At 41.4% G+C, this 10,527-nt stretch overlaps 1 protein-coding gene across 1 annotated transcript in view; it reads left to right on the top strand.

Annotated features, from left to right (window-relative positions):
• The first annotated feature begins 45 nt into the window (after nt 1-45).
• The window catches only part of PNISR (PNN-interacting serine/arginine-rich protein), a 28,945-nt gene continuing 18,463 nt past the window's right edge, over nt 46-10,527 (top strand). The window contains exon 1 of the mRNA XM_010573364.1: nt 46-343. The gene's annotated coding sequence lies outside the window, so the exon portion shown is untranslated. The remainder of the gene's footprint in view (nt 344-10,527) is intronic.

Here is a 10,527-nt window from a genome sequence, read left to right as displayed (position 1 = left end):
GGGCCCGGGGCCGCGGGTGCTGTGGGCCCGGCGGGGTGGCCGGAGGAGGACGGCGAGGAGCGCCCGCGAGCAGGCCCTGGACCTGCCGGAGGAAGGCCGCTGGCGGCTGGGAGCGGAACGGCCCGCGGGCCGCCGGGGAGAGCGTCTGCTCGGTAGCCTGGTTAGGAGGCGACACGCGCGCCAGGGGTCGGCGGTTGACCGTGCCGACAGCCTGGCTCCCGCAGGCGAAATGCGTTTGTGGAATGTTTGTGCTGTTTCGTGGCTATTCCCACGAGGTCGTTCCACTGGAGGGCTCCAGAGAACGAAAATTGACAGTATCGTCACACGTAGCAACGTTTGTAAGGTACCCGACCCCGGTTCGGTAGCTTGGCAAATAAATGCAGGGGGTTTCTAAATTGATCCTTGAACAGGCTGCCGGTTTGCAAGCCTTTTTGCATTAAGCACTTATCCACACAGATTCTCAGTACTTTTTTAGACAATCCCACAAAGTTCGGCGTTGGACTAAACCTGGATGGGATGTGCTAGGCTTTGCAGTTAAGGATGGGGCCACAGAAACGATCAGAGCGGTGGAACGCCTCTCCCGCGAAGGAAGGCTGAGAGAGCCGGGGTTGCTCAGCCTGGAGAAGAGAGGGCTCTGGGGAGACCTTACTGCAGCCTCACAGTGTTTAGAGGGGGCTCAAGAAAGGTGGAGAAAGACTTGTTACCAGGGCCTGTAGTGGCAGGACAAGGGGCAACCATTTTAAACTGAAAGAAGGTAGGTTTAGACTGGACATAAGGAAGAAATTTTTTATGACAAGGGTGGTGAGACATTAGGACAGGTTTCCAGAGACATTGTGGATGCCCCGTCCCTGGAAGTGTTCAAGGCCAGGCTGGACAGAGCTTTGAGAGACCTCGTCTAGTGCAAGATGTCCCTGCCTGCAGCAGGGGAGTTGAACTGATGGTCTCTTAAGGTCCCTTCCAACCCAAACCATTGGACGATGTGCTACCCCAACTGAAATGTACCAATTTTCTGAAACAAATTACTGTAAGAGTATACAGCCACCTTGGTGGTTGTTTATTTCTTCTCTTACAGCCATGCCTATAAATGTATGCAAACAATCTTTACTGAAAGGTGTGGGATACAGGGAGCGAGGGATGCTCTAAAGGATTTGTTCTAAGGCAAAGGGTCAGCCACCTTTTAAAGATGAGGAGTGGTGGTCTTCGAAGTATAAGGCATGTCTACCAGCAGACAATATTCAGGCATCATTTTCCAAAGACAGGGTTACAAATAACAGTCCAGTCCAGCTGAACAGCTGTGTTGTGTAGGAGTCAGAAACCTCTTTCGAATTGTAAAGTCAGGCCGTGCTGTGAGAGATGGTGCCTCTGACAGAGGTGACAGATGCAGCGGCTCCCCCTGATTGTAGAATGCAGGGGGAATGAGGAGTCTCAGCTTTGTCCAGGGACAAGCTGCTAGCATTACTAAGAATTCAGTGGCAAATCAGATGGCTAGCTACTGATTTTTAATTTGTCTGGGGCAGCAGCAAACCTTGTGTCATCTCTGCTGTCATGCCATTATGAGACTTCCTGTATTGTCTTTGTCACATGTGACATGCAAACTCCTGTCCTTAAAAGAGTGGTTCCTCCACTTTTGGCCTCAGAGGTATTGCAGGGCTGAAGAGTCCACAAATTTAGCGCAGTTGCACAATTTTTTAGTGGACAACTCACCATATAACCTGTAGTGGTAGAGAGGAGTCTTAACCGTGTTTGATTTTCAGCTAGGTGCAGGATTATGGAAAGGTATTCTGGAGACAGGAGTGTTCAGTCTCCCTTCTTTTCATGACTGAGGTACGTGATTATCGTAAGTCTGCCTTTGGCAAAAAATAGTACTGTGGGTAGGTTTTATTAAACATTCTTACTTTCATTACTAGCTGATCTCTCTTCCTTAAGTGATAACTGTATTTATAATTGAGGGTAATATCAGCTCATGAACAGCGAGGAATAGCAGTTTGTTTATTTATTTATTGGTACTATTAATTTTTTGTGCAGAGCATGTTCATGAAGGAGGAAGTGGCAGATGGACAGTCCAGAAAAAAAATAATGCTGCCTTAAATGGCTAATTGAAAATCTGTCATCAGGTCTTCTAGTGGAATGATACGTGCAAAAAATAATCAGATCAGACTTTTTTTTTTCCTCCCCAAACCCAATAGATTTTTTGACTCAAACTATTTAAGTTACTGTGATGTTTCTGTGATAGTTAATGTTTTAGCAGTGGTTTTGGTGCTTTATGATAATCAAAGCATGTGTTTGTCCTTAATGTCTTCAAAATACAAAAAATAAGCGATACCTGAGTTGCCAATATCTGGTCCTTTTGTTCTTTTAAAAGGGTTGGCTTCAGCTCAGTGGATATGTGGATTTAAGTTTAAAATAACAGACCTTGGAAGCTACACTGCTTGAATGACTCACTGAAGAAGTTTTCATAGTACTTTTTTTTTTTTTTTTTTTCTCTTCTCTATTTGGCCTTTGTTCAGCCTACTTCATCTTGGTAGCACTGTAAATATTAGTCAGACATGCTGACGTGTGAACCAGGTTCTGGATAACTTTGTAGATACTGAACAAGCTGTTTTCTTCAGTTCTTTTTCTGGTTCTGTATTTTGGATCTTGGTTACTCATTTGGAAAGCCTCTGTTCTTCAATCTGAGAAAGAATAGTTCTTATACTAAAAAATGCACTGGTGTAACTGAAGTTGACTTCCAGCATTGTAGTGATACACAACTGTAAATGGGCTGGAAGAATTTTACACTTCTTTTTTTGACTGGACATCTTGCTAACAGATCCCAGCAATCACATTGGTGTAGCTTCTGGTTCTCAGAAAAGATGTGTAGTATCTGGGCATTAAATACCTGCAACAACTGAGGGTGATGCTCTAGGTGATGTACAGACGTCTTTGACCAACTGAAAGTGGGATGGGTGAAACAGAGTAGCAGTCAAGACAGTTATTTTAACTTTTTTTTCTGATTTATTGGAAACAACTTACTCCACAAATGTTTCATTTTCTGATCAGGAGCTGAGTATAATGTAGTAGTAAATACTCATTTTCCCAAATAAAATGGAAGCTGGTATGTTTTTGTCTGAGTGATGGTATGCATTTGTTCTGACTCTGAGTGAATGTGTGTCTGCAGCCATTCTGTAGTAACTCCTAGAGTTCATTCCTATGCAGGTGCATAGGGTGCAGTGTTTTTCCATACTCCCAGATCTTTGCAGCTGCAGAGGTGTTCTGACTTACCTGGGTCTCCCACATTAAGACCACCAGCTGATGTTTTTTGCCCTACCCTTTCTGCATCAAATTTTTCTTCTTGGTAGAGGGGCTCCTCTGGGTGTTTGAGACCATTTTTCCTTTGCATCTCTCTTCTCAGTCATACCTGTTGTGAACAGATTCTTACAGTAAAGTATTCTTTATTCCAGTGACACAGCCGTGGAAGCTCAGTTTACGTTTCCTTCCAGTTTGGAGTACACTGAGAGAGATATTCTTGGAGCTTACACGGTCTGTGTCCTTTATTGACTTTGGACTCCAGCTCGGTTGCATGTCGATAGTACCATGGATGAGCTACTCTGTGTAATTCCTTGGAAGAAACATGTGAACTGTTGTAGTTGTATCCCTAGAGTATTTATCCACTAGTCCTTCCAGTCTCATCAGTGATGTCTTTGCTATCGTGATCCTGATGAAGCAATAGCATAGTGGGAGGAAGGGGCGTGTGGGGGGCGGAAACAGCTCTCAAGCAACAGTGTTCAACCTGAACTCTTGGTGGCATCGGTCTGATTCCTGTCTTTCTGCTAATGGCTTTGCTCCAGGTGTTGTGAATGTGTGGTTAGATTTATCCTGTTGGCAACTGAACGCTTCCACAAAATTCATCATAAAAATTCACCATAAACCTTCAGTCACTGTGCTAAAACTTCACAGAGTCAGTATCAGCTACCTTGAGTGAAAGGAAAAGACCTTGCATTAGAACAAGGCACTTGCAGAAAAGATCAAGAGATCAGGCTGTTGATTTCAAGGACCTCTGCTTCTGAGATGTCTCCATTTTCCTTTAGGTCCATCCCCAGAGCCTAAGCCTATATGGGACAGGGAAGATCTGCCCACAGAGTATGTGGTGCTTTTAAGATCCTTCTCAAGGTGTGACGTGGATGACTCCCGGCAGCCCAAGAACTCCACAAAGAGCATCAAACAGAGACTTATATACCTTTGCTGCTTGTGTTGTCTTGAGCTCATGCCAAAAGATTACCTGGCTAATGACACTGGTTACTTAATATTAATTTGTTTCAAAAACAGTACTTGTAGTTTATTACAAACCAGGACACCTACCTCTTGGGGTCCTTCCCTTCAGCTACTCTGTAGACCTAAAGATAGTCAAAAAGTCATGGCTGCAATGGCAGGTTATCTTAGAGGAGATGGAACATCTGTTTTTTTACCTAGATATCTGACTTATAAATGGAATATCAAGAAGAGCATGTTGTCTTTAAACCCTGGGGTCCAAAGACTAACTGTGTAGGGGTTCTCAAAGTATGCATGAAGGCCTGCGATTTCAGCATCTTTATTTAAATAATGGATACTTCTTTGCTAAAATGCAATGCCTATTTGGAAGGCCTGCAAGATAAGATCTTTAGTCACCAGAAGAACTTCTGCAGCTATGTATTAGAGCTCAGATTGCAAGTAAAACTTGTCAGGCCATCTCACGTCACATATGGACCTGCCGTTCAGAGATGATGAGATGCAGAAAGGTGATGCAACAGCATCTCTTCCACATCATAAAGCACTTGATTATTGGCTCTGGTTCTGTAGGCTCCGGAATCATCTGTCATTAGTCTACCTGTCTCCAGAGTTGAATAAACCAGACTGCCAGATTGTGTCCTGGATATCTGGTCAAGTGACGTTGATGTCTGATGTAGGACTTCCTAACCTTGATCTCTTCAGCTCGTGACACAGCAGAAGGTGCCTGCTACTTTCCTCCTAGGGGCAGCCTGAGTCCTAGGCTGTCTCCTGATTTCCTGGAGTTGAGGTAATCTTGCTTCTAACAAATATCCTGTTTAATTTCATCTTCCAAAGAATACTTGGGTTTTCACTGCCAAGATATTTCACTTCCATGAATTTCCTGAGACCAGTCACTCAGAATTGCCGGATCTCTTCTTCTGCAGAAACTGTTGATGTGTAAGGTGTTCTGTGTAGTTCGGCTGCTGTGTAACATTCATGTTGGGGAGAAGCATATTGTCACAACGATGCCAGGTTCTTAGAAGGAGCAAGAAAGAGTCTGCTAGGTGTACTCATCTGGCCAACTAGGTATGGTTAGTTATCTTACTGATGCTCTTCTGGAGCTGAGTTAACTTTGTAAGTCTGTGCTTCTTCTCTTGGACGATCTGCATGATTTGGAGCAATTCAGAGTATCCATTAGCTCTATTAAATTTTATTTAGGGGCAGGTCTTTCTTAATCTTTCTGGGGGAAATTTCTTGATATTTTTCAGTTCTGCTGCAGCCAGTGTCATAAGGCATATAAGGACGATAGCATCTCCAGGATGACAAGTGGGCTTTGTCTTTTGACATTCACAGGACTGAGCCTCACTCCCTAAGACTGCTCCGCTCCATTGCTGAGAGGTCTGAGCATAGTTACCTCTGTACAAGTGCTGTTGAACTGGATAACAGATTTTATGAGCTTACACTATGAAGCTGCCAAGGTAGAGTTGCCCAAGGAATCTGAGTGAGTCTGTTAGAGCTCAAGTTCTGTTGGTGGCCTTGTCTAAAAAATGGGCCCATCTTTGCATCAGTGGGGAATTAGCTACGGGGGCCTTCACCAAGCACTGTGCTGTTGGGAAATCATCAGGAAACCATGCTCTGTTTGACAGGGTGTCATTCCCATCAGTGTGAATGTCTATAATTTGCTTTGAGGTAACTGTGTTTTGTGGGGAGTGCTGGGGGGAGTCTCCCAGAATTAATGGTGAGCTAGAATTATCACTCAAAACTCTGGTTACTGGTAAGTAGCTTCTAATTGTATACTTCTCGGTGTGTGTGGTGTATTTGGACACATCATAAAACCGTATCGGACAATATCTTATTTTGCAGACAAATAGGCAGGTTGAGAAGATGCCTTTTTTCCTAAAAGAACAGGTAAACACTGAAGTGTAATCTGTAGCTGAGGTGCACATCACAATCGAGGAGAGGAGTGGAAAGGTGCCTTTTAAAATATCTGCTCTTTCTCTGTCTTAACCTAGCTTTTTGTTGGGTGAAATACTAAAGTATAGTAGAGAGTTTGACACCAACTTTAAATTTTTCTGGGTGCTGTTGGCTCTCAGATATTGCTATCTGCTGGGGATCAAGGTAAGTCCTATCTATGCCACTATGTCAGCTTTTATCGCCAACAGGGGAGCTTTCACCAGCAATCCTCTCAAAGGTGGCACGTTTTAGTACCAGTAATTTGCTGTAATAAAACTTCAGCAGATCCTGCCTTTGAATAAAGTTCCAGTAGGTCCAGCCTTTGAATAGGAATCTTTTTTTTTATTTTTTAACATACAACAGAACATATTTCAGAACATGTCTGCTCTTAAAAACTCTTGGAAAATTTTGAGATACTACATTAACTTTTCGTAATCTGTTAAGTACATATAACTGAAATTAAATGTGAATTGACGGGGTGTTTTTCCCATGTGATTGTGTTTCTGGGTAAAACAAAAAGAATCCTGAATTGGCTTCTGTTTCTTCATTGGTAAACAGATTTTTAATAGATTCAGGTTCCTGTTCTGTGATCTGACATCAGGGAACGGCTCTTGAAGCACCAATAAATGTTCTTTTGTTTATTTGTGTTTGCTAGAGAGAAAGTAGAAAGGCTATATCTAATTGAATTGGAGGGTAGAACAGCTAAGTAAAAGAACCTTAACCCATCATCCTAAGGGAGGGTAGTATCTGCATTTTCCTTTGCAAGTAGGTACCTGTAAAATGGGTCCATTCTTTGAACCTGTTTGGTTTTCAAAACCTGCTGGATGCACTGGTGACATCAGAACCAGAGTGTCTTAATGACTTCTCAGTTGATTGACCCTCTGTTAGTAAGTAAGTGTCTTGCTAATGTTTGAATTTAGTAGATTTTAGAAATTATTCCCCCCCCCCCCCCCCCTTTCAGTGGAAAATAAAGCTTGTTTCACTGCGATTTGGATGCTCTGCTGTGTATTTGGCCCTGTGTCACTAGTGGGAAGTAGGCTTAGAGCTGTCCATTGTGTTAGATGAAGCCTCTTTCTTTCAGGTGATGCTGATTTGGGAACTTTGTAAGAAATTAAAACTCATTATAATTCATGTGGCAGCATCCTAAGTTAGTTTTGGCAATGCAGATTTTAATTACGTGGGAAAGGGCTTTGATTCACTTTTTCCCATTATTACTACTTGATGTGTCTCAGAAAAATAACATTTGCTTCTTGTCACATACATCAGTACAAGATGTTTCAGCTGTTTCAAGCCTTTAAGCTACTGATTTGGTGGGGGCGTTGGTTTTGGGTTTGGTGTCGTCCCCCGCCCCGCCCCGCCCCAGTATTGGGGGTGTATCCCTTGCAGTAAATTTAAAATTACTGAGAACAAGCTACACTTTCTTTGCTGTGTTTTGTGCTTTCCAGTTTATGGCACTGAGGTTCAAAAGTGTTGTTTTAATTCTCACATCTGTTTTGTTCATTAACATTAAGACTTGCCTCGGTCTGTTTTTATTTTTGACATCTTTAAAATAGCATCACTAGCAAAGGAAAATGTCAGTGATGTCTGATGGGACAATATCAAGATTCTATTGAAAAGTTCTTACATACTCTTCTTAGTAGGGTTTCACAAGCAATATACTAAGTTACATTACTTTTATGTAAAAAAGGGTAACATCAAATAGCCTATATGCATGTAATTTAGTAGATGTGTCTGTATATAAGATTTATGTAGTTATCTTTTAGAATATGCTAACTTAAAACAAAGAGCTAAAGCCAGTTTGCTTCTGAAACTTAAAAGCAGATGACACCATTAAAAACTGCAGCGCTTAGCACAACAATTTGTGAGGACAATAAACCACCTTTAAATGCCTGTAGCCTCCCTGTCGTAAGTGAGAAAATTTTACATCAAGTGCCTTTTTCATGTTTACCCTATACCATTTAGTGAAAACTTGGAAAAAGTGCAGAAAACCAAGTGGGGAGCAGAAAAGCAGGGAAGTCTGTTTCTCAGAAAGTGATGATGTCCTGGTGTTTCAGGTTGCCATATGGAGGCCTTAGAACAAACCTTGTATGTTCACTACCTCTGAATAGTGCATATTGAAATACATCATTTAGTTTTCAATACTAAAAGAATTTGAATACATGTGGTCTTCTCTTTTAGTGAGTATATCTTAAAGTTAGTTTTGTAAATATTTTAAGATGCTAATTTTGTTCCTTCCATATCCTATTCCTGTTTCTGTCAAACAAATAGCACAACAATGAAGATGAGTTGAAATAAATAGAAAATTAGAAATAGTTTTGGCCAATTTTCACATGATATTTGAAAAAGGGCTTTTGCATATACAGTTGCATAAAGAAAGTGATGTAATTGCTTAAGTATTTGTGTAGTACATACTTCTGATTAGTGAAGTTTTTACATTGAATTTGGTAATAAATCTGTGTACTTGAAAGTTAGCATGTTTTATAGTTGCCAGCCTATGAAAATCAACATTTCTTCAGGAAAACAGTGAAAGTACAAATGCAATACAGAATTAAAAGCTTTCAAATACAGTTCACAAACCAAAATTAGCAGTTTCAAATGGCAGTGATTTTAAATCAGTCTGCTCTGGATGGCATAAATTGAATTAACCAAATGTTGAAGTTCCTCAAGGTTTTACGCAGTTGTTGCTGTCTTGTCGTACTGTTGTACATCAAAATAGAAATCAGCTCCATGTCTTGACCTTTTGCTTTGCAGTTCCCCACCTGATTTCTCTCCCCAAAATAGCAATAATAAGGTGAAATAATCTCTGGGGAAAGTTGAAGACTCCAGGCCTTATTATGTTGCAGAGTGATGGAGAAGGAGCTATGTATGCTAACAACTAAAACCCGACTGGGTTTTTTTACTCCAGCCCTGAAGCCAGCTGGCACTGAATGAAAGTCTCTGACCTTGCAAACCAGAACAGACATGTCCTAACTGCCCGCTGGGCCCCAGGTCTGTGCTGACACCTGAAACATGCTTGGAGCAGCTGGGAGGAGTGCTAGGTGGCCTGGGTCAGTGCTGCTTTCTTGTGGGGAGATGGTGGAGTCCTTCGGCACCGCTTCCCTTAGGAGTGTGGACTTGGCCGTGGCGTCCTAGTGCTTGATAACTTGCTGAGAGGGAAGCCAGGAGGGGAGCGAATGCTGCTGCTGCTGCCCAGAGTCACTGCCTGTCTCCTGTGTTTTCAGATGCCAGTTGATATAGCTGCAGAATAATTTATCTCCCCAATAAAAAAAGTTGAATTAATTTCTTTGAACACCTTGTAAAATAGTAAGGTTGTTGCTATTTTGGGGCAGGTTATAGAGAGGAGAGGCATTTGTTACCTTAGACCTTCTTATGCTCCAGACTAGTGCTTCAGTTTGTCCGTAGTGAGGTTCAAGGCCTGAGAATAAAGAAAAAAAGGCTGGAATACTAAACGTCCAGGAGAAACAGATAACTGATAGGCATTTTAACAGGTACAAAAGTTTATTACAAGCTAATTGTGTTAGTTGGAACATGTGAAAAAAAAATCCGTAATGTCCAAGATTTTAGGACAGAGATGTAGCCAGTCTGGTAAAAATAAATCTCATCTGATCCCATCAAGTAAAAACTGTGTGTAGGAGGTTCCAGTTCAGTTGAATTTGTAGAGGTGCTCTTAATATTGTTACACTTCCATAAGAGAAGCTGGTATTTCTTTAACTGTTTGAAAATTTGATTTTTTGGCATTCAGTTATATGCAAACCTGCTTCTTACATTATTGCTGAAACAATTTAATCTTCTGAATCTTTTGCTGAGTTTATTTTAGTGAAATTTCACAAACTTTTTCCAAGGTATTATGTATTAAGGTAAAAAAGTGCTACCAGAATTACTGAAATACATTTTTATTATTGCTAGTGTGATTTAACAGCTGGAAACAAAGGGAGCAGCACCGTGAGGCTGTACAGTGCTTTCAAGGCTGGTGGTTATCTTGAACTACAATTGTTAGAACTTTTATTTTAAGATGTAAACAAGTTTATTTTGACCATTGAAAGAATTTCGATTCTGGATGGAAAGATGAACTGAGGGGAGGAAGAAACAGTTGCCTTTTTCTTACTTTAGGGTGAAAATAGTATGTGAGGTTACTTCATACTTAGTGTATGAAATACGTATATATGAATACTCAGCCAGGTATGGCAGGGCCAGCTTAAATGTTGCATTAAGTGCATTATTAGCCACTCTTACACTCAACTGGTGCAAGAGAGTTAATTTCCTAGGTACAGATCAACATGTAAAAAGAAAAAAAAAAGACAAGAAAAGGATACTGTCTTTACCTACTAAAGGTTTGAATATCATAAAGAT

The sequence above is a fragment of the Haliaeetus leucocephalus genome, unplaced genomic scaffold, assembly GCF_000737465.1.
Source record: "Haliaeetus leucocephalus isolate CR32 unplaced genomic scaffold, Haliaeetus_leucocephalus-4.0 Scaffold384, whole genome shotgun sequence".
In the NCBI taxonomy this organism is placed as follows: Eukaryota; Metazoa; Chordata; class Aves; order Accipitriformes; family Accipitridae; genus Haliaeetus; species Haliaeetus leucocephalus.
The sequence above is the reverse complement of the archived record's forward strand: the minus strand, read 5'-3'. Positions and strand labels throughout refer to the sequence as shown.